Genomic DNA, 21,473 nt, shown 5'->3' with positions numbered 1-21,473 from the left:
TTTAATTCTGAAGTCAATATATTGGTATGCATAACCTAGTGAGCATAACAACTGTAATTATACTCTAACTGAACCTATCTCAGTTTTACACAACCTTTCCCACAGATACTGATTTCTACTAGCTTATTTTCAACCTAAATTTGAACCATCCTTGATCAATGTTTGCCAAACCAGCCAGGGCTCTGTACATTCCTTATTTTTGCACAGTGTTTTTGAATTATGGGACCTGATCTCTCAAGGAAAATTGAAAGACTCCCAGCACCCCTAACAGTTCAGGATGAGGTCATACACACTAATATGTAAGTGACTTTTCTCATCTCCTTTCATCCATTTTAATCTGATGCAAGTCATGAGTCCTCAAGACTAATTTCCTTTTTCTTTTCTATTATTTTTGGAGGGGCTTCATCCCATGTACTCTGTTGAACCATAACAGGAGGATGGATACTGTAGCAGAGGGGGAGTCTCACAAAAAAAAAAAACAAAATAAAAAAAAAAACAACCTAAAAAAAGCTTTCCTTTGTTTTTTCTCATGAAGAAATTTCAGTCTGAACAGGTCATGGTATGAGCAACAAGTATGTGATGCTGCAGGTTTTTTTTGCTGTGTGGTAGTATAGCTATTTCCTGGGTTTGTATGTATTGATATATTACATAAAAATGCATGTGGTTCTTTCCATAAAATAATAACATTAAACCCTTGCATCTTAATATATTACCTTGAAAACTTAAAGAGTCAATAGTTATTTTAGGAGGCTATCCAAAGGTTAACCAGATAAATTTAAAATTATGGTCATAAATAATCTAAACAATGACCAGCCGTGGAAACAGATGGTGCTTCTGGAAGGGTCCAAACCATTTCCACCCTTAATTCAATGTAAACCTCCTGTTTGGAGCTCTGAAGCTGAGGTCCTTTGTGCCTGCCTTTAAATCCATAATTTCTTCAAAAGTGACATTTGTGACACAATGTGTGAAGCTTCTTTAATCAGAAACAATGCAAAGCCCCTGTTTGCATGTTTGACAGATGAAGTGAGACAGTGCTCTTGAAATGAAAGAATGATCATGGAGTTACACAAATTACAGCTCAACATAACAAGCCCGTTCAGGCTTAGTTTCCACTGCCATTTGCTTATCGTTTGTAGCACAGATCAGTTCCTGTTATGGCATTATGAATTGTTAGTTTAACTTGTTATTATGGATTTCTCCATGTCTGAAAACAATCAGTTTTGGTACCCACCTCTGATATTTCTACAGTTAGTTTTGGGTTTTTTTCAAGTACAGCTTCATTTACTTTGGTTACCGGATTTATCAGAATCAGATGCTTTGTGCTTGAAAGATACAAAGTTACTGAGGTGAATGCTCTGAAACAGTCACCTGAGCAAAATAACTCAAATAACACAGCTCTGCAGGGGCTGGGTTTTTAGACAGCATGAAGGTTACCTGAATGATGATGAATCCACTAAAGAAGCAGTGGTGGTGAGTTCCAGCAGACCTATTCCCAGCATTAGGGCTTTTTATTTTTCTGCCAGTTCCTGCCAGGAAAAAAAAAAAAAAAAGTGGGTGTAGGTTTAATGCTAGGATGCGTTCACTAGGCAAATTCTTGCCAAAAACCCTCTTTATGGAACAAAAAAATCATTACATCATAATAATTTTAAAGAATTATGTGAAATAAGTGCAGGATATGCTCACTCCATGTAATTTATTACTTCCTGTTCTTCATCAATCTTTCAGTCTCTTCTGCAGCAGCTTATTTTTTACTTCCATGGTACTGAGGTTTTACTTCCATTCCAAAAGGAGGTAAAGGTATCCAAAGTGGGGAAAAAAATGTCTGAGAAATTATGAAATTATGAAATTATGAAATTATGAACTAGATACACTAGGTGTAATTACTGCACCACTAAAATCCAAATAAGTGGTGCAGTAATTACAACTCTGGGGCGGTGTGAATTAAAAGCATTTCCTCCTCTTTACAAAATACACTAGAAAGAGAATTCAAGAGTCATTGCATAAACCTACTTTTACTCTAAAGTGGTTGATTATGGTTGTCTTTTTTTTTTTCTCAGTCAAGAGCCAGCAAACAGCTGTATTTATTTGATTAGTTTGTACCGTTTCAGGGTATTTATAACTATTGATGAAACATGCAAGTCAGTGGGTGGAGAAATTTAATACAGAATAATTCCTAATGAGTCACTGGAAAGGAGGAAAAAAATATATTTTTTAACTGCTTATAGAGTCAAGGCAGCATAGCAACATTTGCAGTTCCAGAGACTAGATGATGTAGCTTTGGAATTTAGGGTCTGTCTCTTGAAAAAATTGAAAGTAAATGCCTTTCAGGATAAAGAAGTTAATATGTTTTACAGAACATGGGAAGGGGAGGTGAACAGAGAAAGAGAGAAAGAAAGCATATGTGGAGCAAATAAATCTGTCTAGACCCCTGGAGTACTCTAGAGAAGTTTTAAAAGCTTTCATAAGAATAGCTTCCAATTTTGTGTCAAAATCTTCTGTCACTAAGGCACCTGAACTTTAAAACAATACTAAATAAATATATCTTTGCAGTATTTTTGAAAGAGAAGGAGCTGAGCTACAGGGCCAGTGCAAGCTTGATTTCCATTTCCCTTCAAGTAGGCTTGTACAGTTACAGAGTCATGGATGTGAGAGAAAGTGCTTCCTCTTCACAACAAGAGCAGTGGGAGATTTGAGCAGCTCCCAGCTTATGCCTGGTCCTGCTTCTCTTGGGGGTGCAGCTGGGAGTGTCAGAAATGAGACCCAGCATTGTTTATATGGAAAGCAGCGTGTCCCTCAAAGCCAGAGCTACTGAGTGACATTTCTGTGCCCCACACACGCTTATCAGTTTGCATTGCAATAATATTCCAATATTATCCATCACTGTTGTAGTCCTTGTCACTTAAGTCACTTAAGTCACTGTTCATTATTATCTTCTTATGAGGGAGTGATGCAGAATTACATTCCAGCATACTGCATGAAATACTTGCTGTCCCTCTGAAGCAACATCTCTAGATGAAAACTGGACTGATCTGATGGCTGTATGGACAGTGAGCTCCTCTGAGAATTGAATGAGGTGGATTTTCTCTACAAGAATTATTAACTCCCAAACGCTTCAGGGCAAAATGCGATTACTGTGTCTTACTGCACATCTCAGAGCTTAACGGAGCATTTGGTGTTCAGAGGATGAGTAATTTCTGTTACAGGAGTGACTTTCCTGAGGGCTCTCTAAATTGACGTGAGCTTTCCTAAGCAGTCTGTGTGCTATTGCTAAGTTTGCCTCAGAGCCTAGCGCAATAGTGCCTTATCTTGCGCTGTGCTCCTGTGCACCACTGAAATATAAATATTTCCTAACAATGTACTGGCAAGTCAGATTGATTCAGAGCATTGGTGGCATCCTGAGGCAGGGCCAGGCACTCCAGCACCTTCTCTGCACTGGGAGCTGGTACTGAGAGAGCACATGGTCTGCTTTGCCTGATTTACCTTCAAAGAGTCTGCAAGTTCTCTTATGCTTTGTGATTCTCTCACTCCTCATGGGTAAACTCAGCACAGTTGATCCAGAGAAGTGAATTTCAGTTACTGATGATTTTGCAAAGCTATTTATACATAAACACATTTACACATAGACTTCAACACGTATCACAGGATCACAGAATGGTTAAGTTTGGAAGGGAATACAATTGTAGTCACCTTGTCCAACCATCCTGATGAAGCAGGGTCATCCTAGAGCACATGGCACAGGATTGTGTCCAGAGGGCTCTTGAGTATCTCCAGTGAGGGAGACTTCTCAACCTTTCTGGGCAACCTGTGCCAGTGTGTGGTCACCTGCACAGTAAAGCAGTTCTTCCTCATGTTCAGGTGGAACTTGCTGTGCATCAGGTTCTGCCCATTGCCTCTTCCATTGCTCAGCACCTCTGAGAGGAGCCTGAATCAATCTCCTTGGCACTTCCACTTTAGATATTTATACACACTGATGAAATCCCCTCTCAGGGGCTTTCCTTGTCTCTTCCCGTGGCTGAACAAACCCAGCTCCCTCAGCCTTTCTGGATAAAAGACATGTTCCAGTCCCCTCATCCTTTTTGCTGTCCTCCGCTGGACCTGCTCCAGGAGCTCCTGTCTCTCTGGTGCTGAGGAGCCCAGGACTGGGCACAGCACTCCAGATGTGCCTCAGCAGGGCTGAGCAGAGGGGCAGGTCATGTCCCTCAACCTGCTGGCAAGGCTCTTCCTAAGACACCCCAGGATCCCAATGGCCTTCTTGGCTGGCTCATATACATATATAGAAATATATAGATCAATATCTGTTTCTATAGTGACCAAAGGAAAAAGAGAAGGAATAGGAAGGAGAAATAATGAAAGAAACAGAAATATTTCAAAAAATGATGAAAGATCAGATTCTAGTTTACCAAAATCAACCCTGTCTTGAGAGTGAAGACTTGGCAACAGCAGGAAACATCAGGCTTTTGTTTCATTGTATTTGTTCCAAGATTATAAACAGCACATTTTCCTAGATATTCTTCCAATATGAGATAAGCCTGAGAAACAGGCCAGTAAGAACAGTGTTTAGCTTTCCTATGCAGGAAGAGAGCTGGGTACATACTTTGAACCTTATCTTTTCACTATGTGCTATCTAAACAGAAACATCTTAAGCGAGCTTTCAGCATCAGGACATCACCTCTTCATCTCCTTTTCTGGTAGTATTACTGAAAAATATTGAATTGTTATTGCTACTTCCACACAAGATGTGGAAATGACTGTTCTTTTCATTAAAATGAGGAAAAATTTGAACCAGGACCAAGCAGGAAGGGTTTTTTGTTCTAACAAGTAGGAGAGCTTAAAATGTGTTAAGCAGACTTGTTTGCAAAAAATTATTCCAGCTTTAAGAAGTAGTTTCACAAACCCTTTTGCCAGCACTCTCATAAACAACCTAATGTGTCAGTCCTAATTTCTGACAAAGGATGACCATAGGATTGTCTCAAAGGTATTTGAGTTCTCCTCCTCCTTATAAGAGAAGGGAGTGCACAATATGATACAGGTGTTAAATTAGCATGAACATTTGCAGATGCAACCAGTACAACCACATCACAATTATCTTTGTATAAAAAAAAAATAAAAAGAAATATCCAGTTAAAAATTAGACAAGAAAAGAATTTTCTTCTAGTGCCCCCTCAATATTTCTAAGGAATTACATTGAAGTAAGTTCAGCCAAATCATCATACAGTTAGAACAAAAATCACGCTTCCCACACTTCTGCTGATGTCAGAATTACAGCTGAAACAATTACTGCATGAGATGATTTTTAAGTTCCATGAAAGCTGTGCTTACTGATTCAACACTACATTTTAAGTTTACAAATCCAGTGTCAGAAATCAATGGCATAATGTTCTTATAGTAATCTAGGGAAAAGCCTTTTCTAAACCTAATGTACATTGTATTTATTCCTAAAAATCTCATCAGCTAATCCTTTAGAAATAAACTCTTGTGCTATAGATGTCACGTATTTTCCTGTCTGTGCTTTCAATTCAAATGAATGCTTCCTGTTTTGAATTCTCCCACAGAATATCTTTTACCTCTCTGCAGCTAAAGAAAAAGTGTAAATTTTCCAGGAAGATGGAAGACTCTTACACATTGTTTATAAAGAAAAATATGGATGCATGCATTGCACACCTTCAGCTGTGTGTGTGTTGCACGCAGGTCATGTAATTTGTCAATAGCTTTTCACTGGGTATGCAGTCTGCAACAGAGGGTCCAGTTGTGTGTGATGTTCATAAGCATCCATACCAAAAATTAATCTGGGATGGATTCTCCTTGTAGAGTTCAACAGAGTTTGGATTTGTGTCTTCAAGATATGACACTCAATCTCAATTAAAAAAATAGACATATCTTCTTTATTGTCCTGTTCCTAAGAAAAGAGTGGGTAAGCATTAACTCTAGTATCATTGTAACCCAAATCACTGAAGATATCTCTCTTATATCTGTAAACTGTCTGTTGTCATTTTTTGTGCTGGAGATTTCTGCAATCTACAAATACAAGGGACTGATTTTTTTCCTAATGCAACTACACCTTGGCAACCTGTTCTTTCATGGAACAGTCTTTGACAATTAAAATTGCACAACTAAGACAAAGAACAGGTTTACAGATGTATTCATTTCCACAAAAATAATCTGAAGGTATTTTGAAAATCCATATGTTCACATAGACAATAGAGAGTCATGAAAACCTTTTAATTTTTGGACTCTGTAAGGAAAGTCCCACCAATCCTTAGGGATGATGCCATTTGCACACCTCACCAAGCACTAACTGACCCTCCAGCTGGCCTCTGGTAGTACAAGCAGTTACCGTGGATGTGAAGTACTGTGACTCTCAGAAAGGCAGATCTACCACAAGATACTAGATGATTTTTCCATCAAGGTGGGTATTTTTCACTAGCAAATCATAAATAATCAATGTTCCACAGAAAAGTAGAAAATCCCATTAGACTAATATGGGATAAAACCAGAAGAACATACCAGGCTGCTGATGAAATTTGACTACTTTAATAAGAATGAAAAACTCCATGATTACAGGCAATTGAACTGGTCAAGTCTTGAAAATGTAGTTATACAGCTTAGCTAATGGAAAACAATCTCACTGAGGTTTCCTCAGAAATGGTATGGATAACCTACCATTCCTTTTGCTGCCTATTAAATGTGGGAGTGAGTTCAGATTCAGTGCTAAAACTTTATTCTTTGATTAATGGTCATTTAAATCCAGAATATTGTTTTGAGCATATCTCGAAATGGACAAGTTAGTTGCACAACCATCGTTGTCACACAGCACTGATGAAGCGTCGCCAGTGCAGTAACTGTTGAGTAATGGTGTTTCACGGAGCTGCTTTGCTGCCCACCATTGCCTGGGAGACCCTGCCTTTGAAAATGACTTTGCATCACTGATACAAAACCCTACATATATAGTGGGATATAGTGGAATATAATGCAACAAATTGTATTCTTCATTGTTTGACAGTAAAAGAGCACTTAGCACTAATAATTTTCCTAAGGGCTTCTCTTGCCAGTTGTAGCATGTTTCAAAACTAAACTGCTCTGCTTGCCAAAATTAACAAACTATAACATCACTTGCTTTTGAAAGAAAGAAGTGAAAATTTGCTTGCAGTAAAAATCCAGACAATTACAATGTGCATTCCAGATAGGACCACAACATTAGCATTGCTTCTTTGTGCTAGCTCAGGAGCCCATCTTATTTTAAAATAAGTTATGTATCCATCAGTTCTTAATGTTGTTCCATTCTTAAATTCCTCTCTATCAGGTGGCTTAGAAGCCTGAATGCTTGTACTTCAGATTTGGCCAAAAACAATGAAAATACAATAGATAAAATAAAGCTTAGTGATATATTTGAGTAAAAAAGGGCCTCATATAAAATGAGGCTAGCTTGGCTTATGTTATACTCGGCATAAGTGAACAAGCTAAACTTTTTTAGTTGCTCTTTATGCATGCTCTTCTTTATATAGTATGAAAGGCATTTATGATATATATTGTCATTTCAATTACTCTTGCCAAGAAGTTTCTGAGTCTTTTCATAAATTTAAAGGAACTACATAACAGTTCAGCACATTTAATAAACATACTTTACGTGGAAATAATTTTTCGGAGAGTAGTAAGTTACATTTGATATCTTAGAAAGTTCTGCTTTAGCTTTGCAAAAGCAAGTTAATCATAATCTGATTTAATACCTTATGCTAATGATAACTTAAATACAAATGTAAGCATAAATCAGATGCACTGATAGTCCCTTACTGCCCTTCAAAGGCTGCAGATAAATCTGGAATGCACTCATAGAATCTTTTAGCGAGAACAGAGAAATATTTTAAAAAAGTCTGAATTTGTAACAGTGCTGTCATGGGACACAGACTATGAAATGATTTAGACAAAGAAATGAAATATAGCAGTAGAGTAGGGGAAAAAGAAGTACACTCATTTCAATTCTCAGCTTGCAACATATCCTTTGTGCTGACTTTGGTGAAAAAAAAGTGTCTGTCACAGAATTCCCAGGAAATTAAATGCACCCAGTTTGCAGTGGGTGAGATAGCTCAGCTATAAAGCAAGAAAGCCTGTCAGAGTGAGCGGCTGTGCAAGGTCTCACATACTGCTGGCTATCTTCTCCTCAAAGCCCTATGCAGCAATACCTGTGCAGGGAATGATTTTCCAGCATTCCTTCTCCCACAGCAAGACTGAAGCTCTCATCCTGTGGCTGCTGTGACCCTGGAGCCACCTCCTCATAGGATGCTTTCTGAAGGGGATCATTCACAAAACGGGACAGAAGCTCTAAAATGGCAGCAGAAGGAGCAAAGCTGCATATTTGAGGTTGACTCTTGCTAGGAAAGGACCAGAGAAGATGGAAACAACAAAGACTTGTAGTTGTCCTCTTCTTCATCAATAAATGCTATTTTTAGTTATTATTTTCTTGATGGGCCCAAGCACACTGGGAATTTTAACCTGGATTTGCCACATTCTTATGTCCTCCTTTAATCTGATGCACTTTATTTTTAAGTGTCATGCTCATGTGTAACTGTATGTTTTGCCTCCTGCCTTGTTGCATTCCCAAAGGTTGATTAAGCAGGTTAAAATCCTTTAGAAGATGTCTTTTCAAGGCTCAGTAATGCCACATTGTCTTGCTTTCTTATGTACTCAGGCAAGCTGGAGGATTCTTAATATTTATTTTCTAACTCTGAGAAAAAAAGTATTAAGTGCTTTTTCTGGATGAGTCTTCATCCCAGCACTTTTCTCCCAGATCTTTTGTGAAAATTGCATTACAAGAGGGTACTGGGCATTCATCCAGTCTTAGCTAAACTTCTTTGTGAACTTGAAAAAGGGAAGTGAGGGCTTTACAGTATGCAGCACTGCAAAACATCCTGTTGTGTGGGTTTGATACAAATAAATGAATCAACTCTCCTGGTTAGAAATTACACGAAGCTCTACAGGTTACACAAAATATACAGCTTCCCTAGAGATTTGTATCCTACTGCAAATAGAAAATTACATTGCCCAATTTTTTACAAAGACCTCCCACCAGATGTCCCCCTTTCCCCACCAAAATGATAACAAAAGACTACTGAACTGTCCATTTAAACCCATTTTTAGTGATTCAGTTCTTCATTATGCTATATATCCTGTAAAATTAATTATCATACCTGGACTTTGACACAAATAGCAGTTGCTTTTATTCATAATGCCATAACAGCATCAGCCTGTAGCTGAGCATGTAACCCCAAAGTGCACTTTGTACCTAGAGATCCTGGGCCAGGCAGAGCAGGTCTCACAGTGCATGAGTGATGATGGGATACTTCTGGTGCCTGTTTTCCAGCATCAGCAATTTCACACAAACTCACTGGGGCTGATTTTAGTCAGCTATTTTTGGGGAATTGAAAGAAATATAAAGGTTGTTTTGACCTACTCATTAGAAAGTTTTGACACAACAAAGGCAGAGTATTCCAGAGGCTTCAGAAAGAAATAACATGCAGCTGAAATGCATATTGTCATGAAGAGGGAATTTTAGAAATGCCCTTTTATTAACATGCTTGCTGGCATGATGGTCAGTAGTCATTATGGTGCACAAAAGAGCCTGAAAATTTTTGGTTGCACTTCTCAGCCACATTTAACTTTAACCATGGCTACAACAATCGAAATCACTCTTTCAGATATAGCCATCTCTCTTTCTCTGCATACACCTGTTTCCATTCATTCTGACAGTTTAGTACTTAATGTGGAAAGGGCAGCAGGGCTTGACCATAAGATCATGCTTACATTCCACAGAGTCCGAGACGAACAGGAGAAATGAATCCATGACACTTATTTAATTATGAACACAGAATAACGGGATATTTCTGGTGCTTGAGTTCTAGACATTGACAATGAAATGTGCACTCTCATAAGCAGAAGTGTACTTATTTGATATCTTGCCAACTAAAGTGAGGAAAGATGCAGAGAATTTATTCTCTGGCACTGTTAGTCACAATGCAAGCCAAACCCAGTACCTCAGTATCAAATGTGGTAAATTGCTTTAAGGGTGTTGAAGCCCACAATGAACCTGGACAGTTTTTAGACATGGTTGGGGAATAGTATGTGCAAGCTACAGATTGTAGATCAATCCATTTTTCCTGTTTTCCTATAAGCTGAAACCTCTGCTTACCAGGTGGGATCAGAACTGCAAATACCATCTCCCAATCCCTCCTTGCCCCCTAAAAAAACCCCAAACACCAAAGCTACCCAATGAACATACAAAAACACACTCTCAAAAAACCCTACTGCAAAAAATAAGGATCATGAAGATAATTAAGTATCTTTACTTTGTATCGCAGCCACTTATGCATATATCAGAATTAAGAATATTTCCTTATTTCTGACTTTTTGACTCTCCTTGTACATTCCTTAACACTGAGGAGGTCTGAACCTCATAAACACATGGGATGGTTCAAGTGCTAGTAATAACAAACAGTGGGGACAGCTTGACTGACATAATCTATTTACAGACTAAAGGCATAAGGAACAATATTGCAGGGTGCTTATCTGCCAAATCAATGGCCAATGGTACTGGGCAGAGATAGTATTTTACAGGCTTAACCTCATAGTTCCCTTTTCACTTTCTTTATGTCGTTTAGAATCTGACTAAATTCAAAAGGCTAGATGAGGAATAAAAAGGGGAAACCTGGTTCATGAGAGAATTTACTTTAGCTATCAAAAACAAATAAATTCCCAAACCTCCACTGCAATTGAAACAGACATTTCAAATATTCTAAGACAGACAAATACTCTGTTGTAGCTCTAATGATTATGATATCAGCTTGTGATTTGTACAAAACAAGCCATAATTACTGGGAATATCCTACTGGATTTTGCAATAAGGAAAGAAGGTATTTTCATGCTTTCCAGGTTTGGGATAAATATAATTGATTTATGATTAACATAACAGGTCTAGGCTTATCCTCCAAATAAATTGTGTTTCACAGAGAAATGAGGATAAAGGCATTTTTCTCATTTTGATTGAAACATGGTATTTTCAAGGCACAACAACTAAGAGGAGTGCTGATGAGGACTCCTGCTAGATGAACACTTGTCAGCATTTATGCAAGATTAAAGTTAATCTGTTGTGTGGGAGGCCAAAAATCTAAAGAATAATGTGAATAAGGTTTTTAAAGGATGCAGTTTGGAAAGTAACATGCTTGGGAGAAATTTTCTGACAGTTTAGTACAAATTAATTAAGCAACACTGATCACTGGACTTTTCTTAGGAACTATTATTAACTACATTACATACTATTAACTATGGGTTGGCACCAGTTCTTGGCAGCTTCTCATGCCATTGAAGTGTTACAGACCAAGGCTCTTGTAGTTTAGGTTAAAAAAAAAAGGGTGCAAATATATTCTAAATTTTTGAAAGGTGTATCAATAATGGCGCAATGCTTATCCTGAAAGGGATGTTGATCTGACACTGAGAAAACATCAAGACCCACCAATTCTCATCAATCCCTCTGGAACTCTGTTCCTCAGCAGCTGATAAAGGCTCTGGCAAGCCTCACTGAACTCCAACCTCAATTTCATGACTTTGGCAGAGCAGCTTGGACAATAACACAGAAGGTATCTATTCCTTCAGGCACTTCAGCCATACTCAGCCTCCATGGACACTGCAATGAAAGCACTGCAGTGGGTCAAATGTGGCACTGCACTCATCTCCAGAAACTCTTGTGTTACTCACAACCCTTGCTATAAAAGGTGTCTTGCAAGACTGAGCAAAATTGTATAGCTTCAGACAAGGTAAGGAAAACGTTTCAGTGACCTGGTGCCTGCTGGAAAAGGCCTGTCCCCTCACTAAACCTGGTAGCTTGCATTTTAAATATCTCTCTGGAGTACTGAATGCTTTTGGCGACATCTCTGCCTTGTTCAGCAGCAAGGATGAGTCTTTGCAGGACTAAGATGGAAAAAAAAAAATACTGAATTGCTGTGAATCCACTGTTAGAGAAGGATAAATGTGATTCTGGCCATCGCCTGTGGCAGGATGGAACAAGCAGACAGTTGTCATTTCTATGTCCATCTGAGCCCTTACTTTTGCCAAAGGTTGGACATGTGATCTGCAGCAGGATAAGCACTCCATGTCTGTATGTCTGGCTCAAGCGCCAGTCAGCTACAGAGCACCCTGGCATTAAGGATTTGTGTTCAGGGGTGTCCAAATTCCAGACACTAGCTAAACCCTGACTAAACTGCCAGTCTGACTCTCACTGGCATTGATGACAGCATTGGCTACGGCTCATTTCTTTAAGACTTCCTCTGAAGCTTCCCTGCTCCCCTCCCATCCCAGATTGGTTCCTGGCAGTGCATAGAAACCAGCAATTTCACAATGTTGTTTTTAATACTACTCCTTATATCTAAAGCCTCTCTCTTGTTAGCTTTGCTAAAACACATGGCACTCAAGTGCTTTCTAAATGGCTATCCATGGATGCTGCACTTAAAGGGCAAATGTGAAGAGGAAAAAACTGAACACATATATCACATACATTTTAGGGCTGAGACATTAAAGAGCAGAAGCTTAATCTTTGGAATTTTTCAATATAAATAACTGGCCTTGCTTATTCAACTTGAGAAAATATCTTCCACAGTCTCACATGAAATCTTTTCTACTTACTGCTTTGAGGAAGAAAACTTCTTAACTTTCCACTTCTTAATTTTCTCTATTTTCTAAAGCACATGTTGCATATTAAGAAAAGTTATTCCTGAGTATTACTGTTTTAATAACAAGGAGATACAAGACACTGTGCGAACATTCTGCTTTCTTGAAGAATTAATCATTCTTACAATTAATGTTGTCCACAGTTGTTGCTTTTATTAAGAATTACCTTCTTTATTGTTCAGTTTGAACAAAATAATCAAGTTGGTAGCAACAAAACAACTATGAACTATGTGGGGGTGGCAGCTGTGTGTTCCTTATCTCCAGAAGTATTGAAATTACAGCCACTGGATAAGGGTAAAAGGCATATATAATGCACTTTACTGAACTTTGATCTTTCCATATATTTCTGATGTCACTAGACAATGCTTGCACAATGTTTTAAGAGTGCGAAGTATGGTTTAAAAAGTCCACAGTATTTATTAAGTGTTGAGACATTCTGTAAGCCAGTGTGCAGTGAGATGGAGAAAATCCTTTAGAAGACTTTTCTTGCATTCGATTTCAAGAGCAGAGTAGGCACACTAAAATACATGTGATTATTTAAACATTTCTAGTTAGCACTGTTACTACAAAGAATAAAAGATTGTATGAGCTGCAAGCTACAGGCAGTCAACTGCCTGTACGTTGCACTTTACAGCCTCTCTCTTTATTGATTAGTAAGATACACAGGCCTTAACATACACTGTTACTTAAACCAAGTTCCATGGCATTTTTCGTGGATTAACGCTGCCGGGTTGCATACTAAAGATGAAGAATCTTTGGGCATTGCTCCCACTCCTGCAAGTGGTTCTGCTGAAGATCAGTGGTGTTACTCTGCCAGACTGAGCTGAGTCTGTGCTTGCAGAGAAATTCCAAAATGCTTCTTTACCTTTCTAGATGTCATGGAATTTTCTGAGCAAAGGACATATGTCCCTTCAGTTGGCAACTCAGGGCTGACCATTGATCCTCTACACACCAGTAACAGCCAACCTCCAATGAGCGTGGAGAGCACCAAGGGAGCCTGACTTTTGTGGAGACCTCTCATATCACGTAGTCCAGTGTGAAGAAAGACAGATAGCTGTACTCCCAGCTGAAGTGCAACTGTGATTTCTGAAGAATTAGGTATTTAATTATGAAGAATGCATCTATTAGAAAAACTTTGCAGAAAAAAAGAATAAAAAATATAAAAATGGAATTTGTCAGATTTGGGTTTCCCCTCTGCTTCCATGCTTAAGATAAGCTAAAGAGTAATGCTGTGGTGTCCAGCTTAATAAATGCATTGACATGTAAAGTCTGTATAAGATGAGTGTGTTAGATGTTCACAAATGCAGAAGGGTGAATATTCTTTAATGCTTCTGCTGATACTCCAAGATTTTGCTCTGGGAAAGAAGATGTGTAGTAGTAAAAAAAACAAGCTATAACTTTTCACTTGTAATAGGCCTGTGAATTTTAACACCAGTGGGTGTTGTGCTTTGCTTTTCTATTCATAATCCTGAAAAAACTCTATGCTGTTCAAAATATTGTGCCCTGGTTTGGCATAAATGATAGCTTTAGTACTTATTCATAATTTTTTCCTTTTTTATAATGAAATTCAAATTTTTTCCTTATTATTAGAAAGCTTGGTCAGGAATCTGAGGAAGAGCTGTGTACCAAGGAACTGAATTAGAATTAGGATTCTGTGCCTATGAATTATTTCCTCTTCTATCCCTGCCTTTAGGGAAATCTCGACTTTATTTTCCCTATGCATAAAAGCCTACGTATCTGCCAATTTTAATTAGATGGAGTACAACGCCTCCAGGATTGTAAGCGCCAAGCATTATTATAATCTGTGACCTTCAGCTAATGAAGGAGTGTCCTGCTTTCACATAAAGCATGTCAGGTATTAGGCTGTGATACCGTTTGAGTGCTCTGTGCTCCTGCCACAAACTGTGTATAATGTCGTGTACTTGTAAATCCTTGCTCACACCTGCACAACACTGCCGAAGTTTGTAAAGACAGTGTTTGGTGCAAGTCAAGCATGTTGTGTATGTTGTGATTTTATATTCAGCTCATGCAAAATCAAAGTTTTTTACAAGAAGCACTGTGACAGATTTCAAAGCAAAGGAGTATGATAACCTCTAACTTAGCATATCTCAAATTACAAGATCAAATGCATATTTGAACATGTTGAAAGAGAAGTTCAGCTCTGTGGGTGAAAGCTAAAATAATTTAAATAATATGCTCTGATATGGCCTTGGGACCTCTTACAATTTCCATGGAAAGCTACTAATTTTTCTTTATTTCTATCGCTTTTTCATAAAAAAAGGTATTAAGGTTTTTTTTTCTTTCTCTTCTAAAGCTCATAATGTGGTAAAAAGCTGTTGGGAACAGTTAAATCAGTGCATAAATCCCCACGAGAAAGAGTCCATCACACATTTTGCATATCCCAGGGGTTCAAGGACAGTGGGCAGGAATCTGATCTGTTTTACAATAATTTAAACTCTGACTAATTTGAGCGAACTCACCAGTGTTCCTCCAGATGTCAGTTAGAATAACAGAGAACAGAGTGTGGCTCAGGAAGTGAAAAATAAAACAGAAGATATGTGTCTTTCACCACTGATGCTGTAACTTGTGACAGAAACCTTCTCTGAGGCAGCGATGTGCTGGTGCTCCAACCATGCTGAATTAATTTACTTTGGCAGTTTCTTGATTGTTCCACTGTCTATTTATTTGAAATGGAAACCAAGTCATGTTGCCTGCCCCTTCTCCCAGCATATGATTACACAATACATCTTCCATTTTTGCAATCAATCACTTTCAGTGCTATTTTCCCATTGTGCACCACATAACCTGGCTTTTGGACAGGTTTCCATCTGAACATGAGTGTAAAGGAAAAACTTGAAAATAAGCGAAAGTGTCTATGCATTTGCAAAGTGTGAAAAATGTCTAAGTTGTTCCATGCATTTGCTTGGTCATTTACTGACAGCTGATTTGGAACATATGCTTCTTAGGCATCCAGTGTCCTTCTCAGTTTTGGGTGTAAGAGCCAGAGATTTTAGTGTCAGATAAGCTAACCTTGTCTTTCAAAAAAGTTAAAGTCTGTCATAGACATCTCCTGGTCGGCTAGGCACAACCCCTATAGTGTGGCTGTTCAATATCAGAGACAGATCAGACAAATGTTTGGTATTTTCTGGATTCTATTCAAATTGTTCTACAGTCAAATAAAGAAAAAATCTAAAATAAGGTAGATAAGTGACAACTCACATCTAATGAATTGTACGCAACACTTATTAAAATGGATTTCAAATGAAAGAAAATGTATTACAAGAATGTTTTGATTTTTATAAAGGCAAATTAATCTAATTAAAATATATTTTCCATCTTCTAAATTGTACAGCTGCCACATATTAGTGGATAGGACATCCTTAGATGAGTTATTTTAGGCTTAAAGATGTACAAACTGAGTTATGTAATGTCTAAGACCAACCAGAAGGCTAGTGGAAGAGCAATTAATAAAAGTTTGAGAGATGGGAATAAAACTGAATAAGGGCCATATATGAAACACAAAAATTCTCAGGTAGAGAAACAGGTGGCCACTGGCTGAATTAAAATTCTGACAAACTTCCATTCCCTACTGAGGCACAGCTATGTCTGCCGACATCTAAGGAAGGACACAAATTCTGCCATCAATTGATTTACCTTGGGCTAGTGCTTCATCCATCTATAGAAAAGTTTCAGTAAAGCTACCTTATTGATCAACTAATCCCTCAGGAAAAGTGTTTCTGTCACCAAGAGTCTGTCGTTCTCATTGGGATGGGATTCCCTCTCCTCTCTAAGAAACTGCCCTTCTCTGCTTCCTACATTGCTAGTGTCTCTCCCCTCTGTCCATGCTGACCTTTTGATGCTTTCTTGACACAATATCTGCCAGTGTCCCTTCCTTGTCACCTTCCTCGTCTTGATAGAGAATCGATGCCTTGAGGGAGGACCACTGCCTGATTTCAAGGTTCTTGGGCACTGCCATTGTGTGGAGGCACCATTCAGTGCCTCAGGCAGGGGTGATGAAGGATTCTTGCATCACTCACCTATAGTAGCCACAACCTGGTCTCTGGCTTCAGAGCTGTCAAACCTTCATAAGCGTTGCAATCACAAATTACTGAAGAGCTATTTTTTCTAAAGCTGGGCCCACATCCAACAGCTCTCTTCTTTGACATTTAAAATCACAGGGATTGCACATGCACACCTCTTCCAACTGTGGGTGTAAAAGACACCTCAGACAAAACAAGTGAGGTAATTTTTCTGGAGAAGAATACAAATCCTACATACTCAAACGGAGCAACCTGACAGACAGCTGACATATGCAGAGGGCTCATCAGACTTTGGAGAAAAGATTTGTAGTTTTGTTGTCTGATTTCCTGAAAATGAAGGGACAGAGCCTGGGGAAATGTAACTTTGGACAGTGTTGTTGCAATAGTGAGAGCTACATTATCACATTTCCCAGAGGAGTGAGTTTTATGCCTTACTGCAATGTTAACCTTACTGCACTGTCTGAGTCAAATGAATAAAATGAGAACTTTGAATGGAAAATTAACCAACCAAGGGCAGGAATATTTAAAAAGAAAGTGTTGTGCTTAATCTTTTTCATGCTGTCATCAGGGAAGACCGCCACAGCTGCGGGGCATGTACATCTCAACTCACTGACATGCTTACCTGGAAGTGAAAAAGTAAAGGGTGAAACCTCCATTGAACTGGCATCTAAATTACACCTTATTATACAAAAAGATGACATTTGGAGCATATGAGTTGGGACTTGCTTTTTTCAGCATCTGAACATTCATTTGGAAAACTGGTTCTCTTGTTATTGTGTCAGAATGAGACATCCCCAGCCAGGTAGCTGACATGTTAAACAAAGAGTCTTGTTTAGTAATAAAACAGTCATTCGGGTATTCTCCAGTTTTCCCTCCAGCATTTGCACAAGGTATATGATCTGTGTTTGGGCCTGATGCACTCTTTCTCTTATCTAGGATTTGATAATTAGAGCTAGGGAAGTGGAGAGGAGATGTTTCGACTAGCACTGGAGAATGCGAAGGAAAGTAAATGGTTCAATAATATTTTACTTCTCAGGAAGGCTGATGATATGTTCAGTTTATCTATCTGATTAATTTATTTATCATTCAATTAAATGAAATGAGTGTTGCCTGTATGGGTGCCCAGAAAGGTGTGGTGCAGCTCAAGTAGGAGTTTACACCCTGTGGTTACTTGGATGACAGCTGCCAAACAGGCAATCCATAAAGATGCAGAGTGATTCCTTTTTCCTCCCACTCCCTTTTATCTCCAGCCCTCTGATGGCCCTAAAATTACACCACTAATACTCAGCCAAGCAAGACCTACACTGACTAGAAACCAGCTAGAGCAAATAATCACAATGTAGTGACCAAGAATTAAAAATTGCAGTGCTTTATAGCTTCTGCAGTGACCTGTCCTCATCATTTATGTATATGGGCAAAAGTATGGCCACATGACTTTGGTTCAAACATGCAGTACAGATCATAGACGCTGAAAGTAAAACAATTTACTGGAAAAACCTTTGTATCTCATGTGTTTTGTATTTCATTGCCTTTGGTGTTTGTTACTCTACTGAAGATGCAGTTCTGTATAAAAGGGTTGCCAAGTGACACAACAAGAAGATAGGCAGCCTACCAGCAATACAAGAGATACCAAAAGGCCACCTTGTCATATTCTTCTGAGAAATACCGATATGACGCTTTAGCAAGCACTCCTGTAACACTAGTCAATGATCTTTCTTACTGTATACCACTTCTGTAAAAAAAAATCTGTTGTGCAAGAATTACTGGTAATGACACAGACATTCTCACATATAATTTGAAATGGAAAAGAGAAGGAATTTCTCACTCGCGCTTTCAAAACCTATATTTATACTTGCAACCCTATCAGCTCAGGTAGCAAGTAACACAACTCTCCCTTAATATCTGCAGAGGAATACTTATTGTAGTTGATGATCACAGGACTGGGAATGCCAACACTTACTTTCTCAAATGCCAGAAACCTTTAACTGTCAGCAAAGCTAATAAAATAAATCATACATGTGTGCTGGAGGAGTGGTATGCAAGGGAGAAATGGATATAGTGATTAGAGTTCATAATGGTAACAATGGTACATCTGAATGGATGACTAACAGGATTTGTGAAAACATTTATAAAGTAATTTCTGTTACACTTCTCCCCTAGAGTCCAAGACCATCTAGGTGAGAGGAAAAATAGGCACTCAATAAACAGTGTAGAAGAGATGGGAAAATACCTTGACACAATGCTGAAGAACTTTTGATGCTGCATTTAACCAAAGTTATGCCAGAGCTGCATCTGAGATAATGGTCTGGCAAAATTGGAAACTGTGTAACCAGCAGCTGGGAGAAGACCAATATACAACGACAATTCCAGGAGAACAAAGACATTTGTTAGGCACTAATGGGACTGCTATAATTTAACAGACAGTAATAAAAGTTCAGACAGGAGGTACAAAAGCCCAGGGCAAGAAGCAGTTGATCAACTATTACAGTACAGTAGCCACCAATGTGTTGTGCAAGTTCACATCACAGTGTACAGAGGACAACCTGCAATGATGTAACACTAATGACCCTAAAGAATGCAAAGAATTTAATGAAGCCCTAGACAATCATAAAGCAAAAATTTATGGAAATAAATGAAAGAATCTAAGTCAGAAACAGAATGGTGAATTTTCCATGACCGCAATACACCAAGCAATGTGATGTATCAAGGATTTAATTTGATTAATTTAGTAAGGATTTGATTTTCATTTCTGTGAACACAAAAAATCCTAGAGCTTGCTCTGATGCCCAGCTAAATATTAGACTACAAAACAATCATACAGACATCTGGTAAGAAATTTTTAAGTACTCAGGTTTAAACCCTGTGTAACCATTGCTGACCTTTGACAAAAAGAAACAAGCCAGCTCTGAAGACTTTCAAACTGGCATCAATCACACACAGTTACTGCAACCACCCTCCAAACCTCCTTCATAAAATTGCTGGTATACAAAATTAGAGACTAATTATGGCCAAGATGAAGAATAAAAAACTAGTTATGTATTTTCATAACTTGCAGCTAAAAAATCTACAATTATTTATATATTTAAATTGCTCTTCAAATAATACTTAGCTGAAGATAAATTACAGCAACACTGAGAACAGACTGTATACCTTTTTGAAGTACATTTATTGCATATTTTAGGAATTAAATGCTTCCGGGATATTTAAATACGTTTTTCCACTTTGGGCTATAACACAAAAGTTTTTATGGGCATAAACCATAGCTTTGATGTGAAATTAACTAATTCATGAAATTTAGGTACTGTTTATTATTGCAGCTGAAATGTCTGCCCAAAGGAAAATTAATATATTAAATATATTTTTCCATAGAATAGTGTCCATAAACTAGAATTGTTTGAAATAAGCCTGATCCTAAAGAGATGTGAAGGAGATGCTATTTTTAACATGAGAAGCAAATCATAGCTCCCAGTGCTTGACTTCCCAAATCCCTTTAAAGTTTCTCATTTAGTTTCAGACTGCTCTGTTTACTAGATCTTTTTCTCTAGTAAACCTGTACTCTATCTATGACTTTTTGATCTTAATTCCAGACCAAACCAGCGAGGCATTCTGGCAACCTGAAAATGAATTTAAATGATACATGCCTTCATTTATAAGAGTATTGTAAATCAATATTTACGCCTTGTTAAAACAAGACAAATAAATGCATAATTTAATCACATCCCTATTTCCTGAAATATAAACTCTTAATTATGAAAGGGTCTGTTTTCCCAAGTTGCTTTTACCTGTTTCTTTTCTTACTTTGAAATTTACATGATAAATTTACAGGAAAATATTCACAAAGGGCTCAAGACATGGACTTCACAGGGCAATCCATGGAGTGCCAGCACGGTGCTGCTCTGGGCACCTTGGAGAGGGCAGCCCAGTGCATTTGTACAGCTCCAAAAAGCCATGAGGGGAGATTATTGAAGATGATGGCAAACTCCCCTGGATGCAGAGCCTCAGCAAAGCCCTGGGCCTAAATTTAGCTGCATGCAGGAGTACCTGGGTTTGTCTCCACTGGTTGTGCATTGTCAATGTTGAGTTACAAGCCCATTTCCTCTCTGCAGTATCAGCTCATGGATTTCCTTTTATGTTTGTGATGCCTTGCTAGGGAACACCTGTCTGTGCTGCTTTCCTCATTTCCTCTAAAATGAGATTAATAGATAGCAGCCTGCCTCTGAGGCGCTCGGCAGGACGGTCTCCTTTGTACAATGCTTAGATCTTGTAAAAGCCTGATTTAATGCTGTCAGACCCAACAGAACCCATCCCTGTTACCATTTGGGGTGTCTTGGAACATATGACAGAGAAAGTCCTGCTCTCAGCCCCACCAGGGCTATTGCTGAACTTCTCTGCTTACAGTAGTGGAACAGCTCTGCTTTTAGACCCAATAGATAAGAGCAGGAAACAAGAATATTGGTTTGTTGCCTGATCCTCCACAGTTTCTATTTGCAAAACTCATAGGAGTGTGATCTGGCCAAATATTTCTTTAAGAAAAATTTGATACTCCAGGATTCCAAAATTTTACAGAAAAACATGACAATTTCCATTGTGATAAAGCACTCCAAATCTCCTAAACAGTAGTTTAGTCATGCCCAATTTTTGTTACATTCCAACAGAGTTTCCTTAAGAAGTCTGTATCTGATCTAATACAGTATTTGGAGAATACCATATGCTGGCAAAGAA

General features: G+C 38.4%; 1 long non-coding RNA gene across 1 annotated transcript in view; it reads right to left on the bottom strand.

Annotated features, from left to right (window-relative positions):
* Window positions 1–1,432: 1,432 nt before the first annotated feature.
* The window catches only part of LOC131579374 (uncharacterized), a 136,255-nt gene continuing 116,214 nt past the window's right edge, over window positions 1,433–21,473 (bottom strand). The window contains exon 3 of the long non-coding RNA XR_009277691.1: window positions 1,433–1,526. This is a non-coding gene — a long non-coding RNA (uncharacterized LOC131579374). The remainder of the gene's footprint in view (window positions 1,527–21,473) is intronic.

Source organism: Poecile atricapillus, chromosome 4 (assembly GCF_030490865.1).
Source record: "Poecile atricapillus isolate bPoeAtr1 chromosome 4, bPoeAtr1.hap1, whole genome shotgun sequence".
Lineage (NCBI taxonomy): Eukaryota > Metazoa > Chordata > Aves > Passeriformes > Paridae > Poecile > Poecile atricapillus.
The sequence above is the reverse complement of the archived record's forward strand: the minus strand, read 5'-3'. Positions and strand labels throughout refer to the sequence as shown.